At 32.5% G+C, this 17,977-nt stretch overlaps 1 non-coding gene across 1 annotated transcript; it reads right to left on the bottom strand.

Annotated features, from left to right (window-relative positions):
- Positions 1-15,053: 15,053 nt before the first annotated feature.
- Trnaq-uug lies at positions 15,054-15,125 on the bottom strand. The gene has a single exon. It is a non-coding gene; the product is annotated as a tRNA-Gln (tRNA).
- Positions 15,126-17,977: the final 2,852 nt, after the last annotated feature.

Here is a 17,977-nt window from a genome sequence, read left to right as displayed (position 1 = left end):
TTATCGCCACTTGTTTCAAATTTCTTATTTATCACCCTTGTATCGTAATATACTAATTACAGGCTAACTACGCCCACATTTTTTTTAGATTTGCCGTATTATTCCGTGATACAAAGATTATTCAATCCTCCGGCGGTTCACTATTAGCATGTAAAGTATTACGGCACACCCCTATTAACTGATTAGTTAATTAAAAACACTAACTCTTTCGCTACCGGCCCGTGGGACTACGAAATCTAGCGGCCGGTGGTTTCAATTAAACTAAAGTTAAGTTAAAAAAAGTAACAATATTTTTGTTAAATCAAGTTAATAAAGTTCGTTTGTCCCTTTCCAACGTATAGGTGTGATAGAAAGGGACAAACGAACTTTATCGGCTTGATAAGTTTAGTGTACGTTTATGTATAAGGGGGGTAGGTCTAGTTGGTTATCGCTTCGATCAATAAAGTTGATATTCTTAAATAAGACTGTAGGTAACAGACAATACCTACAGTCATTTTGTAGTGGCAGTTATAAAAAAAATTACCATTTAAATAGACATTAGTACCTATAATTAAGGGTATGGTGAGGTAATGGTTTTGACATTACGACACGACTCACACTTCAAAATACGTCCACTTTTAGCACTAGATAAGATATGGTTCGGATATGGTTGTACCAAAAGTGTCGTTTTTAGGGTTCCGTAGTCAACTAGGAACCCTTATAGTTTCGCCATTGTAATATTCCTACCCTATAAATACCTAACTAACATCAATCACCTATTTAGTTAACCTATATAACCATACAAAAATTGAAACTCTAAAATTTATTAAATAAAATTAATTACCATGAAATGAAATCAATCAATTAAGTTAATATCTTATATTGGATCAGTATTTTGACCTAGTGATCGTTTAGTGTCTATGTAGAACCCATTGTTGTAGCCGCAAATAGTAACCAGTCCTTTTCACATATTATGAAACAGTAATGCCCTATTACGCCTAATAAAATAACCCTAAAATGTCAATAACCAAAATACATGAAATAAGTCCACGACAAAATCAGAATGAATAATAAATTGTAATAAAAGATGGGGTTTAATCAAATATAATCTGATTGTTATAGTTAAATAAAAGAAATAAACAAATGAGCATAATTTATATGTCAAAATTAAAATAACTAATGTTTGTCAGTAAATAATCTTAAATGTCACCATTATAATATAGAAGGTCAATAGTAAATATAATACAATTTAAAATATTTTATTTTTGGGGTTATAGATGTCGCTCCGCCTCCGCGACAGTCCATGGCCATCATCCAGTTACGGGTCAGACCCCTGCCCCAGTTCTGAAGGAACTATTTTGTGGTCCTGAAGGGACATCTTTTCATAATGACAGGACTACTTTCATTTGCCCGAGCCATTATGTTGTGACACTTTCATCACTATAGAGAGGATTTTCAAAGGGACAATTTAAAATATCAAATACTGGTAGTAGAGCAGTGTATCTGACCACTCCAATTCTCCAGAATTCTGTAATTTTGTACATCATTGTTTTATTAGGTATTTATCAAAATAATATTATCCAAACTGTTAATGTAGTCATTTTGTATCACCTTTCGGACCAAAATAAACCACGATCTTGCAACTTTCTGCCTCGATCCAGTCTAGACAAATCATTTATGATAGGTATTTGGAAAAATATGACTTTATATTTGAAAGCCATTATGTAAAAATCACAGGTTCATAGATAACAGAATAGACAGACAAACTGCTGAGGGACAAGCTAATTAAAAATAATCATTTTTATTTTAAAAAAACAAAATGAATTTACAATCTTACATTATATTGTGAGCTATTTATTTTAATTTTCTCACAATAAATTTATTTACTACCAGTAGGTATACAAGGGATCAAAAATATATATAAAGTCATAAATGTATATGTCGAGTTTGTCAATTGTCATAAATAAACATAGTTAATATAAATTCCCATAAGCCCTACTAATCCCAATTCAATAATTGAATATCATTAAATGTAAGCCTTCCTGAGCCTACCGTAGGACTCATACAATCTATGCACAAATGTACAACATTCATTTATTTATTTATTTATAAATTCACTCACACAGTTAAAGTCTAACATATTAAGTAACCAAATCCCGTGTTAATGTATAATTGAACTTTCTAGAAAATGAATAAAGACTTGAAAGGAGAAAACAATTTTAATTCTAATATTTCCTATACCAAACAAAATCCTAGCCCTAACAGCTAAACTAACCATCTACTCTACCGACATATTAGCAAACTAGCGATCCGGATCGCACATTTAATTTACTCGCGTAATTTTCCGAAAGTGCAATGGAAAATCTCTAGCTAAAGCTAACTAAGACGGGCGAAGAATAACCCTTTGACCTGACACCCTATTTCTTCACGTGGGCTGGTTCTCACACTAGGGATTGGGACAGCAAGAAGTCAGCCAGACGGGTAATGTTAAATAGGAAAGTTGGACAAGAACCTGGCAAATTTAAGAAGTTTAGATAACAACTCAAATCGTCCAGATTCCAGGAGCAAAATCCTGTCTTAATAAACGCAGGAAACTGCCAAGAGCTCACTTGGACTCTACTAAAATAACCCAAGAAATGTCCCTTGGTTGACTAGGGCTATAGTTGAACACCGTTAGGTTACCCGCCCTATCCCTCCAAAAGACAGCAAAATATCAGACCAGTTCATCCTACTAAAATAATCTATCTCAATAATTATTTACAAAAGTTATTATTTAACTAACAGAACTAAGTAATATATGAAATCCTTCAACAAAGATTATTCTAGCGTAAAATACCACTAAAGCAATCCAAGCTAAAACATTTCACACATTAAAACACAATTAACTCTTTAACTAATAAGAATCACTCACAAATCTAACCAAACTTTAAAACTTTAGCAACACTATTGTTCTACAACTCTAAACTCTACTAGTACACTTTATAATACTAGCAGTGATCGAGCTCCAAAACAATAACAATTAAGACACTTAAATTTTACACCAATTAAACACTGAAATATACGCTTTTAACACAAAACTCTATATTATCCTCCAACCCCAACTATACCAGTATCATGAAATACTAGCAAAATCTAGGCTAGGGCATAATATAGGTAATCTAGATTTACCCAAATAAACCTAAATAGAACCAGTCTGACGGTCGAGCGGAAGGCTCTCTAATCCCCGAATGCCAATGAATGAATCCCATGCAATGCCTTGCATCCCATTTCAAACATCCCTTCCAAGACTCTGAAATCCCCACTAGCTCCCACTTCCTCACTCCTGATTGGTATTTCTTAACCAACGCTGAAATTCATAATTTCATACAATATTTAAATAAAACATGTTTTATTTCCTGATCAGAATAAGGTCCAATTTGATCTACTCATAGGGCGTGGCCGAACTAAGTTTTTTTTCCACATGTTTGGACACAGGATTGGCTCACTAGACTTTTTTCCATTTGCACATGCTTTAAAAATTGTCTCAATCAACGCTCTTTGTAATATGGTTCAATATGGCTTAAATTTGTTTTTATTGGCTAGTATCATTTAATTGTACAGTTTGAAATTTGACACATCTTCCTGTTGATTTGAATTTGACCAGGCAGCATTTCTTAAAATCCCTACTGCAAAACCTTTATGACTTTGAAACAAGACTCAAATTGGGCTACAAATAAGCATCTAAATATTTTGGTTCACTATAAATCTCCAAGCTCTCCATCTCGTATTTCTAAAATATGATCTACTTGAGACAAACAAAATTTTAATTATCGTGAGACCGAAACAGGAATTTAATCAACTAAACAAAAAATATAATTATTATGCTTGCATATGATGAAACATGGAAGCAAGTTTCTGACATGTTACAATCGCCTCCCAAAATTTACTGTAGCTTAAATATATTAAGGATATATATTTGCAGAAGTAAATTTTCAAACAAAAGTATACAAAATGCTAAACAAAATTTATAAATTACTGCAAGTAAAACTATTAATAAAAATCTCTTTTAACATTCTTCCCTTCGTGTAAGCCTTTTTTTTTTGTTGCGGCTATGTGTGTGTGTAGTGTGTGTTTAAACCAAACTGAAGAATGAACATTTCTGAAGGAATAAGTTTACAGGGCCATTCATGTTAGAAATAAACAATTAAAAATGCAGCCAGTTAATTTTGCCTCAACAAAAGAATAGAAGTTGTGCTGTGTATGCCAATGGCCTACCCTTCTACCGATCCGACTGATACATACGAGAGTTTCCGACTTGAGTCTATATTTTAGCGACCAAGAAAGGAATCAAACGGTATCTCTTTTTAAGACAAAATTGAACCTTTTACCAAGGAGCATTCTATGCCACTCGAGGGGTTACTATCTTTAAAAGATTTAATTCCAACACCGTATCTGATGACTTATTTCCCCAAAAAGCCTTTCCTAGTCTGGAGCATGTTCATCAATAACGGGATGTCAATTATAAAAGTTTAAGCTATGCTATGCTTAAACTTTTGATTCCCAAATGAAATGACAAATAAACTGATAAATATACTGTTTGTTATACAATCACTAAACAAATAGTACTAACCAATAAAAAAGCACAACTAGATTGCAAATCAAATCTTTCGAAACGAGCTAAATTACTAAATATCCAATATTAAAAGCTAATACGAAGCTCACTTCATGATTATGCTTTTCCATATGAGAGAGTACTAAACATCTCGTTACTGATGGGTGTGTAGTGTTTCCTGTTCTGATGTTGTGTGTAGTATAGAGATAACACGGCGGCAGCTTAAACCTGCTAATATGCTCTTTTTTTTTTAGCGAGCCTAACCTAACTCCAAACTACCGTATTACCTCTTTTGTGTATGTGTGTGTGTGTTCCGGTCAGAATGTCAAAAGATATATCGTTGTTTAGTTTTGTTAATTTTTCAGGGCCCTGCATAAATAAAATAATTTTTTTTTTTTTGCAATTTAACATGTTTTCTGACAACCATCATATTTATTCATCTTCATTCTCACTTTCACACATCCCCGAAAATGTACCAAAACTTTTGCTTTTTCAAGAATTAAAACTAACATAAAAATTACTATTATTTCATTATTAAAAAAAAAAAATCTACCATTAGCAAACATATACCTAATATATTTATAATAGAGATCTACTAAAAAAAAACTATTCTTTTTTTTATATCTATTGGAAAATGTTCCCCAAAATGATCTATTTAAAATCAAGAAGAAGAAGGAAGAAAGAAAAAAAAAAAAAAATATGGAGAGCCCAGTTCAATAGCAATAAACCTTTGTAAAAAAAAATAGCTAAGTATAGTTTAAAAATTCAGAGAAATATATTTTTTCCGTTTAAATTATTTTTAAAATGATAAAACAGTTTTTTTTTTAAATTAGGAATGTGTTTTGTCTAATTTGAATAATATTATTTTTAAAATACTGATTTTAAAATATAATAGAAATTTTAAAAATCTACGTGTTTGAAGAAATAAAATGCTGCTATATAATCTATATAATAAACGCTTCATTACTAATTATGTATTAGCATTAAAACTCAAAAATGTGTATTTATTTTTATATATCTTAATAACTTAAAATATAATTGAATTTAAAGATGAAATGAAGCCGCCTCACAACCCCTCCAAAAACAATTAATTCACACTAATGAATATAGAATTCTTGAATAACTTTCTCAAATAAAAATAAACGTTAATATATTATGTATAACCCATATAAGCGAAGGACCTTACACAAAACAATAGCATTTTAACTACCTCAAATAGCAAAGAACGTTTACAAAAGTATATATGATTTAAAAAAACAAAATCTATATACATAAACGTAAATGTTTTATGGTCGCAATTATGAACCTCTAACTCAAAACAGTAGCTTTCCTTAATTCATAAAATTTAACGAATTCACTATACGAATACTGTACCACTAATACCAAATTGACCAGTAAGCAAAGATCCTTATAAATCTACTATTACCATATTTTCAATATATGAGTACCTAACTATAGATTGGCAAGATCCTACTTTTTTTTTTAAACCGACGTCGCTTTTTACTAACTGACAGTCATGACACACAAGGATAACTCGTTTTACTAAAATGGTGTATTGCTTTTCTAATAGAACCAATCTCTAATATACTGAATAACTTTGTACATGCCTTGGTGACTCATTACTTTATGTATCTGCTCAATAAATCTATTCCTAAAACTTCTGAAAAATAGATGACATTTTCTTGTGAATTATCTGGCTTGAAATATAATATATAATTATCAAAACTGTCACTCAATGCTTAGCTATGAAAACCTTTCAATAAAAAATGTAATTTCTTCCTTGGTCGTCTAATTGGTATAAAACCCCTACTAAAACTATGGTAGTGCTTACGGTTTGCAAATAAAATTCTTTACTAAAGTCAGCATTATGTAATTGTATTACGTTAATAAATTTAACTTTTACTTCGTAAAATGCCTGCTGTTGAATACTATCCTAATTCCAAAATTCTTTTTTTTTTTTTTGTTAATTCAAATAATAGTTTAAGTATTGTACTATGTTATAATTATATTTCCTACAACTAAGTATAAACCGTCGATAAAAGTTCATGAGCCTAAAATGTTTTCAATTGTTTTATATCTTTAGGTCCTGTAAATTATGTAACCGAGCATATTTACTTCATTACATGAAACACAAAGTGTTACTAATCAACTGAAATAAAACATTCGTTTAAACTAAACGCAACTACTATTATTACTATAACTGCAACTATTATTACAATTATTTTCTGATTTCAACATAAAACAGGCGGACCGTATGCTTGCTTGCCACAGACGTTGTATATAAAAAAAACCGGCCACCTTGTCGGCGTGATTGATATACACACTGGCACCAAACTTCAGCCCTCCAGTGCCCACGATTACCGAGATCATCCGCGGACGGACGGACGGACGGACGGACGGACGGACGGACGGACGGACGGACGGACGGACGGACGGACGGACGGACGGACGGACGGACGGACGGACGGACGGACAGACGGACAGACAGACATGGTGAAACCACAAGGGCTCCCAGTTGGCTACGGAACCCTAAAAAATACTATATTAAAAATTGGTATCCCGCTGTCCAAAATAACATACTGAATTTAGTTATATATTGAGTATCTACAAAGTAATCAATAGGTATAACGAAATTTAAACATGTAAGAACAACTATAAAACATAAAAAATAATATTCCCTACTCGAAAATAATCAAGCTAACTAACAAACGCTAACGTTTTTATGCAAAAACCATAAATAACACTTGTTCTATCGTCGAAAAATGGTCAAGTGGTTGGCGCGACAACTTTTTGTTAGATTACAAAAACAAAGGGACTTAAGATTGTAACACGACGGTCGAACTATAAGTGTTCTCAAGAATTTAAGTGACGCCAACAAAGATGCCATAAATAACAATTCAGAATGGTAACTTTCATTTTAGACTATTTCAAAATGATAATTTCACACGCAAATATACTAAAATGTACGTCGTGTAGTATCCTATTCAAACCGTTTCTATGTAACTGCGTCCATAACGTAATGAACTATTTAAAACACTTTTATGTACGAACGAAATGTAATAAACTATTAAAACACTTCTATGTATGAACGTAACGTAATAAACTATTTAAAACAATTCTATGTACGCCTCCCCATGTAGGAAACTATACTTAAACTTGAACAATATCTGATACAAATTACAATATGAGTATGAATGAATTACAATTGACGGTATACCTACTAAATAGACGTATGAATAAAATTTACAATAATAAAATTAAGAACCTATTTCATAATATGCTATCCGTCTTCACAACAACAATTGTGTTGCTATAATCAATCGACTACACGAATCAACTATAACAACAGCTTTGATCCAATACAAGATATGTAACTCAACACTATAAAAACCAAAATGAAGAAATTATAAATAATGAATACCAATGTAAATGAACTCTAAGATTTATAAAAGACTAACCACTTTAATCAAAATCTACTTATCCTAGTTACGCTGGCCTACCCCACCAAATAAAATATATGTATATCGTGGTAACGCTAGAGCCAATTGTACTATTATGTACATCCCGAGTCACGACAGTAAATAAAATATATATATATACATATATATCCTGGTCACGGCACCAATTGTAATATTCCTACCCTATAAATACCTAACTAACATCAATCACCTATTTAGTTAACCTATATAACCATACAAAAATTGAAACTCTAAAATTTATTAAATAAAATTAATTACCATGAAATGAAATCAATCAATTAAGTTAATATCTTATATTGGATCAGTATTTTGACCTAGTGATCGTTTAGTGTCTATGTAGAACCCATTGTTGTAGCCGCAAATAGTAACCAGTCCTTTTCACATATTATGAAACAGTAATGCCCTATTACGCCTAATAAAATAACCCTAAAATGTCAATAACCAAAATACATGAAATAAGTCCACGACAAAATCAGAATGAATAATAAATTGTAATAAAAGATGGGGTTTAATCAAATATAATCTGATTGTTATAGTTAAATAAAAGAAATAAACAAATGAGCATAATTTATATGTCAAAATTAAAATAACTAATGTTTGTCAGTAAATAATCTTAAATGTCACCATTATAATATAGAAGGTCAATAGTAAATATAATACAATTTAAAATATTTTATTTTTGGGGTTATAGATGTCGCTCCGCCTCCGCGACAGTCCATGGCCATCATCCAGTTACGGGTCAGACCCCTGCCCCAGTTCTGAAGGAACTATTTTGTGGTCCTGAAGGGACATCTTTTCATAATGACAGGACTACTTTCATTTGCCCGAGCCATTATGTTGTGACACTTTCATCACTATAGAGAGGATTTTCAAAGGGACAATTTAAAATATCAAATACTGGTAGTAGAGCAGTGTATCTGACCACTCCAATTCTCCAGAATTCTGTAATTTTGTACATCATTGTTTTATTAGGTATTTATCAAAATAATATTATCCAAACTGTTAATGTAGTCATTTTGTATCACCTTTCGGACCAAAATAAACCACGATCTTGCAACTTTCTGCCTCGATCCAGTCTAGACAAATCATTTATGATAGGTATTTGGAAAAATATGACTTTATATTTGAAAGCCATTATGTAAAAATCACAGGTTCATAGATAACAGAATAGACAGACAAACTGCTGAGGGACAAGCTAATTAAAAATAATCATTTTTATTTTAAAAAAACAAAATGAATTTACAATCTTACATTATATTGTGAGCTATTTATTTTAATTTTCTCACAATAAATTTATTTACTACCAGTAGGTATACAAGGGATCAAAAATATATATAAAGTCATAAATGTATATGTCGAGTTTGTCAATTGTCATAAATAAACATAGTTAATATAAATTCCCATAAGCCCTACTAATCCCAATTCAATAATTGAATATCATTAAATGTAAGCCTTCCTGAGCCTACCGTAGGACTCATACAATCTATGCACAAATGTACAACATTCATTTATTTATTTATTTATAAATTCACTCACACAGTTAAAGTCTAACATATTAAGTAACCAAATCCCGTGTTAATGTATAATTGAACTTTCTAGAAAATGAATAAAGACTTGAAAGGAGAAAACAATTTTAATTCTAATATTTCCTATACCAAACAAAATCCTAGCCCTAACAGCTAAACTAACCATCTACTCTACCGACATATTAGCAAACTAGCGATCCGGATCGCACATTTAATTTACTCGCGTAATTTTCCGAAAGTGCAATGGAAAATCTCTAGCTAAAGCTAACTAAGACGGGCGAAGAATAACCCTTTGACCTGACACCCTATTTCTTCACGTGGGCTGGTTCTCACACTAGGGATTGGGACAGCAAGAAGTCAGCCAGACGGGTAATGTTAAATAGGAAAGTTGGACAAGAACCTGGCAAATTTAAGAAGTTTAGATAACAACTCAAATCGTCCAGATTCCAGGAGCAAAATCCTGTCTTAATAAACGCAGGAAACTGCCAAGAGCTCACTTGGACTCTACTAAAATAACCCAAGAAATGTCCCTTGGTTGACTAGGGCTATAGTTGAACACCGTTAGGTTACCCGCCCTATCCCTCCAAAAGACAGCAAAATATCAGACCAGTTCATCCTACTAAAATAATCTATCTCAATAATTATTTACAAAAGTTATTATTTAACTAACAGAACTAAGTAATATATGAAATCCTTCAACAAAGATTATTCTAGCGTAAAATACCACTAAAGCAATCCAAGCTAAAACATTTCACACATTAAAACACAATTAACTCTTTAACTAATAAGAATCACTCACAAATCTAACCAAACTTTAAAACTTTAGCAACACTATTGTTCTACAACTCTAAACTCTACTAGTACACTTTATAATACTAGCAGTGATCGAGCTCCAAAACAATAACAATTAAGACACTTAAATTTTACACCAATTAAACACTGAAATATACGCTTTTAACACAAAACTCTATATTATCCTCCAACCCCAACTATACCAGTATCATGAAATACTAGCAAAATCTAGGCTAGGGCATAATATAGGTAATCTAGATTTACCCAAATAAACCTAAATAGAACCAGTCTGACGGTCGAGCGGAAGGCTCTCTAATCCCCGAATGCCAATGAATGAATCCCATGCAATGCCTTGCATCCCATTTCAAACATCCCTTCCAAGACTCTGAAATCCCCACTAGCTCCCACTTCCTCACTCCTGATTGGTATTTCTTAACCAACGCTGAAATTCATAATTTCATACAATATTTAAATAAAACATGTTTTATTTCCTGATCAGAATAAGGTCCAATTTGATCTACTCATAGGGCGTGGCCGAACTAAGTTTTTTTTCCACATGTTTGGACACAGGATTGGCTCACTAGACTTTTTTCCATTTGCACATGCTTTAAAAATTGTCTCAATCAACGCTCTTTGTAATATGGTTCAATATGGCTTAAATTTGTTTTTATTGGCTAGTATCATTTAATTGTACAGTTTGAAATTTGACACATCTTCCTGTTGATTTGAATTTGACCAGGCAGCATTTCTTAAAATCCCTACTGCAAAACCTTTATGACTTTGAAACAAGACTCAAATTGGGCTACAAATAAGCATCTAAATATTTTGGTTCACTATAAATCTCCAAGCTCTCCATCTCGTATTTCTAAAATATGATCTACTTGAGACAAACAAAATTTTAATTATCGTGAGACCGAAACAGGAATTTAATCAACTAAACAAAAAATATAATTATTATGCTTGCATATGATGAAACATGGAAGCAAGTTTCTGACATGTTACACCATGTCTGTCTGTCCGTCCGTCCGTCCGTCCGCGGATAATCTCAGTAACCGTTAGCACTAGAAAGCTGAAATTTGGTACCAATATGTATATCAATCACGTCAACAAAGTGCAAAAATAAAAAATGGAAAAAAATGTTTTATTAGGGTACCCCCCCTACATGTAAAGTGGGGGCTGATATTTTTTTTCATTCCAACCCCAACGTGTGATATATTGTTGGATAGGTATTTAAAAATGAATAAGGTTTGCTAAGATCGTTTTTTGATAATATTAATATTTTCGGAAATAATCGCTCCTAAAGGAAAAAAAAGTGCGTCCCCCCCCTCTAACTTTTTAACCATAAGTTTAAAAAATATGAAAAAAATCACAAAAGTAGAACTTTATAAAGACTTTCTAGGAAAATTGTTTTGAACTTGATAGGTTCAGTAGTTTTTGAGAAAAATACGGAACCCTACACTGAGCGTGGCCCGACACGCTCTTGGCCGGTTTTATTTTATGTCAAGACAATAATTTTATTATAATGAAGAGAAGTGTTGAGACAGGCAAGCTGTCCAAAATTATTATATCATTTAAAACAAACATCATTTATTATACACCGTGATACAGTTTAATGATTATATTATAACCAGTACCTACGGGAGGCAAAGGACATCATTCTACATAAAGGATGTAAAGTACAAAGTGATGTATTACGATACTAATTTTCGGTACTCTGACAATTTTAAGTGCCTATTTTAGATAGGTATAATAAGATATTAGCTATTAAGTTTTATTCTCTGTCTTAGTTTTTATATGTTATTTATTCATGTAAATAAATTATTCCCCATTAAAAAAAAATTAAATAAAAAATTGTATACGCTCGTACTTAAAATAACACTCCATAACTTCCAGAATAAGTACAAAATACACCATAAATACCCTTTTCACCTTAAACCTACTAAATAAACATCATTAACTATTAACAGTGCCACCGGCCTCAACCCTTCACTGCCCACAGTGCCCACTGCCCAACCCTCGCGTATATCTTAACTCGACACATTACCTGTAAATTATTATTTCTGATTAATAAATTGCGTCCCCTGTGTCACCCGTGTTTTTGTGCGACTACTATGAGTGTTAAGTATGTTACTCGATAGAGAAAAAGTCACGTCATGTAATTCGCTGTATCAAAAACATATACATATACACCGTGTTTTTTTTTTTTTGTTTTCCGTTAAATTCGACATGTCATCAGGTTCGTTATCAGAAACCAACCTGTATATTACATTTAGTTAAATTCGCAAAAAAAAAGTTTTCATCGTTTTCATACATAAATGAATTAATTAGTGTGAGAGACCCTTTAGAATAATATTCAAGTTAGTGTCAAGTGATTGTAAAGGTAAAGGCTGTCAAACACGTGTTCAGTAATTATTTTTATTTTTTAATAACTCGATAACCATAAGAGTTAAGACGCTAGTTTCTTTGAGAAATTAATTGTATTTGATCTAAAGAACCATTCCTTAAAGTTAACGGAATTCAATAAAAACAGGGTGTATAAGACATATACATGTAAAGATCTAGTGTGAAAAGATTTGCCTTCGTATTCGAAACGTACACGTACACTGAGAGAAATTTGCATTGTGAATTTAACAAGTTCGACTTGTTGCGCTTTATCCGTTTGAATCAGCCAAACGTATGTTTAAAACAATATGTGTCAGGTTGTTTTTATAAAATCGACTGGTTGATTCAAATATATTGCCGATTCAAATGACAAGTAGCTTGTTGTTTGAACCAAAGAGCACGTAGGCGCTATTTTAACCAAAAAACTTGTTGAACGAACATGAAAACTGGTTGTATTTTCTCTCAGTGTACGAACATGTCATGCTATTTCAGCCAGTCTCAGTACAAGATGTACTGACATTGACTGAACTAGCATGACAAATACGAACGTTTTCGGTAAAATACGAAGGAAACCCTTTTTAACCGACTTCAAAAAAGGAGGAGGTTCTCAAATCGACTGAATGTTTTTTTTTTTTTTTTTTTTTGTATGTATGTTATTCGATATCTCCGAGAATCGTGGACCGATTTTCAAAATTTTTTTTTTGATCGAACCGGTATAACCCCGAGATGGTCCCATTGGCACCAAGTCAGGGTCTGATGATGGGATCCTGGAGAAATCGAGGGAACTCTTCAAATGTTATAGGCACATGTAATGTTTTTTTAGTCTATTTTTCAAAGGTACACCAGTATTTACGTCTGATGGTAATAATTTTATGTGGCTGAGCTGATGATGGAAGGTCAACTCCTCAATGGTTAGGAGTTTAAGGATAATTCTTTCACTACTGTACATGTATTCGGACTGATACATATAATATCACTAGGAACCACTAAAAATCAACAAATAAATAAACTTTTTAACAAAAAATAAAACCGCCTTCAAAAATAAGCGCGTTACAAAACACGGAGAAACTAAAAAGCCAAAAATAATAAACCTTTCAATTCAGATTTCTTATCGTATTGCAATAAGCTAAACATCCAAATTATAAACAAATCAATTATTTTTGGAGTCGGTACCAGCCTGTGTATGGTTGGGTGGGGCAAACAGGCAATAGCAAGGCGACGAACAGGTCTGGTACCGACTACAAAAATAATTGATTTGTTTATAATTTGGATGTTTAGCTTATTGCAATACGATAAGAAATCTGAATTGAAAGGTTTATTATTTTTGGCTTTTTAGTTTCTCCGTGTTTTGTAACGCGCTTATTTTTGAAGGCGGTTTTATTTTTTGTTAAAAAGTTTATTTTCGCACTACATCTGCGTGCGTAGCCGAATGCACAAATGCTCACGAAACGAAACGCTCGTAAATATCTATCTCTATCGCTCTTGCGTATTGGCGCGACAGAGCCAGACTACCTTTTGCGGCGTTTCGTTTTCGTTACGCGTCGCAGAAATGCCATTCGGCTACAGGCCCAGTAAGTACTTAATATAAGCGATTGCACTATATATCAGTCTTTTACAGTGTTCATTTTCAGTAACGATCTCGCTAATCTCGCTATCGAGTTACATATTAAAAACTCATGGTAACACCATACTATCAATTATGGAGTTTGATGTTTTTTCATTAAACCTATAGACCTCAGGGGAGTCAAGGGAAAGGCGGGGCCAGTAGGTTAGTTGTGGCTTTATTGGGGTTACGAATGTAACGATTATAAGTACAGTGTGTCGTGTGTCGGGTGTTTAATAAAATATCCTACTTATACTCTGGCACGCCCAGTTTGACAGTAGAAAATACGGTATAAAACGATGGTGCGAATAATTTTTAATTTCGCACCGGTTTCTACTCACAGTTTGGGTGGGTTTCAGAATAAGTAAGTATACAATGTATAAGTTTCTGTCATATTTTTGGCATCGAATTAATTACGAAATGGAAATAAAGTTATCGTACCTATTTTTAAGAATTATTTTTTTATGATTTTTTTTAAGTATGTTATTTAAAAAATAATAAACAATAAAGTAATATTCAAATGACGTTATTCGAAAACGATAAAAATATAAAACTCTCCAAATTATGATGTAAGAACTAAGAATAAAAACAAAAAGTTAAATTTCTCTACTCTGCAATAACACTAATAAAAATAAAAATAAAACTAATTCTTCTGTTCATCACATTAAAAAAAAACAGAAAAAAAGCAAAAAGCAAGTTCAAGGTTCCACCGAGATTTGAACTCGGATCGCTGGATTCAAAGTCCAGAGTGCTAACCATTACACCATGGAACCGATGCGAGGGGCGCCGAATTTACCGGCTAGCTGCTGCGCGCTCTACGGCGCGCCTAGAATATGACGTCACGTTCTGTTTACACGATTCGATAGAGTTCACGTCACGACTTAGTAATTGATTTGATTTATTTAGTTCAAAAAACGAAAAGGTTTTTAAAACTTTAATGCAAATAAATAGAAAATTGAAGTTATATTGTGTGTAATATTGTGTATCACGAGTAAAATTAAGTTCATTAATACCTAAAAATGTAAATCAAAACTGAATTATGAATACATGTAACAACTTTACATATTTTATAACGTTTTACGCTCGGTTTCTAATTTGTACGAACTACGAAGCAATGTTTTGTAGGTAAGTATTAGAAGTCGAATCTTCTATTAGGTTATGTCAGTCATCATTAAGAGAATTGTGATTGTTTTAATTTTAGACATTTTCTATGAAATAAATTTATCTTTATCTTTATCTTTTATCACTTAATACTTTACTTTCATAATTTTAATTAATAATGATGTATAATACTCGTGCGAAGCCGTGGTGGGTTGCTAGTTAATTTTAAAACGACAATAGTTATTTGTTATACAAGGGGGCAAAGTTGTATTTTAACGCCGAGTGTGGAATTGAAAAACGAGCAAGTGAAAGGATTCTATAATAGTTGAACCACGAGCAAAGCGAGTGGTTCGAGAATAGAATCCTGAACTTGCGAGTTTTTTAACACACGAGAAGTAAAATACATTTGCACCCGAGTGTAACACAAAACTTTTCCCCTCACTATAGCGAGGAAACTACAACGCAAAAAATGCGTTTATCACTGTTTCCAGTAGTTCCACAGGTGGTAAATCATCTTTATTACTAGATTCACCTACTTTTATCAATTTTAAAGCAGTTAATTTGACGTTATTCAGGGTCAAATTACTTTACCCACTAGTGGATAAAATGCGTTTTTACCCGCTGGTATTAAAGGACAAAACACGTGTTTCCGAGCTAGTGAGGGGAAAAAAACTTTTTCAAATGACACAACAACTATGTTTTTAAACCGGAAAACTATCATTGGCCTAAGCGCGCTACATTTTGCTATGATTAGGTACCTATTATAAGTGTGCAATCATTATGTTCTATGCGTTCCATGTCTGCTAGGAATCCCCGCATGAGTTCGTGTCATCCATGAAGACGCATGCGCAACGTAGTGACGTACCATCGGATATATCGGAGCAGTTAAGGTGCTCACAAATATCTGAACATGCCCTATAAGGTACTTGACCCATTGTTAAAGCCAATCTTATATGATTAAGTACTGTCCAATGAACCGAAATAAATTATTACTATATTTTATTAATCCTTTGGGGTGTCGGCTGTCGACTCCCGGCCGATTATATCAATCAAATTTGAATTTTGATTAACTAGAATAAAATCAAATTTCCAATAACATCTGACACTTGAAGAATATTTATTAAAAGCATTAAGAATATAAAATGGCAAAAATATTACAAAAATACGTACACTTTTAGTACCCAAAATCCATTAATATTGGTTTTTTTAAAATTCGATATGAGTCTAGGAGTAGTTCCCGAATACTTTGTACATAGCCACGTCAGCAAATTTGAATTGATCCTACTTTGTTACCAACATTTAGCAATTTAAGTCGACTTTCGTAAGATATATACAGGATAACTGTTATAATTAAGAAAATGTAGGTACTTAGTCCATGGGCCAGCTGGTCCAATTTTGCCAAACGGTATAATTTGGGGGTACTAAGTTTCCTTTTTACAGCAGTTAGGTAGGCCTTTGAGGATGTTAAAAAACCATGATTGCCATCTCAAAATGGTAGCTAAACAAAATGGCCGCCAATCCAAGATGGCGGATATTGAGTTTTAAAAAATCGACCATATCTCCAGAAGTATTGGTCCGATTTCATTTTTCTTTTTTTTAAACGAAAGCTCTTTTTGTGTACTTAAATACTTGTCATATTCATTGATTCGATAAATTCAACCATTAGTTAGTAATTAACGAAAAATGTAAAAAAAATATCTTTTTTTCTAAGACTTTTTGTCAAAAATCATGTTTCTACAAAATATCTTGCATATTCTGATAAATATTTAAATGCAGAAAAATAGTGCCATTAATCACCTTTAATTTGATGTATAAAAGATACAGACTTAATTAACAAAAACACATAGAGGCTTAATTTTAATTCTGTCTTCGTTGAAATTCACCGTTGTGCATACAGTACTAAAAGCTTCAGGTCGAAGTTGTAGATTACTAATATGCTGTTTTTAGTATATTTATTTATTTATTTAAACTTTATTGCATAGTAAAAATATACCTACAGTTACAAAAGGCGGACTTAATGCTACACTTTGCTTACGGACTGGACTTTGCTTACGGTGACGTCGTTGATCGGGTCGCCACCTTCCCGAATGAAGGTTGAGGGAGGCGATGGCTGAGATGCGCGCCATATTCGTGAACGGGTGCTGTTTGTGAAGACCGGTCTGTTTCAGCTAATAGGGGCTATGCTATTCTATGTAACATTAATTTTGAATGAGATTACGTTGAGGCACTCTGTTCGGTCCTTGTTTGTTTATTTTTCTTTCTGACTCTTGGAGACCATATACATCTCCAAGGAAAAAAGTAGATTAAGTATACATATATTTTTTTCCTTTGCTTAAGACAACAAGAGTCTTTTACAACTCTAAAGTTATTTTAGTTATTCGGTTTTTTTCTTCATGTATAATTTTTTTAGATGTACTTTGACACTTAGAGACTCTATACATCTCTAACATCTCTTATTAATAATCATAATAGCTTTGTACTTTGTATAATTTCTTGTGTTAATATTTTTTTTTATGAATACTTT

Source organism: Leguminivora glycinivorella, chromosome 6 (genome assembly GCF_023078275.1).
Source record: "Leguminivora glycinivorella isolate SPB_JAAS2020 chromosome 6, LegGlyc_1.1, whole genome shotgun sequence".
Lineage (NCBI taxonomy): Eukaryota > Metazoa > Arthropoda > Insecta > Lepidoptera > Tortricidae > Leguminivora > Leguminivora glycinivorella.
The sequence above is the reverse complement of the archived record's forward strand: the minus strand, read 5'-3'. Positions and strand labels throughout refer to the sequence as shown.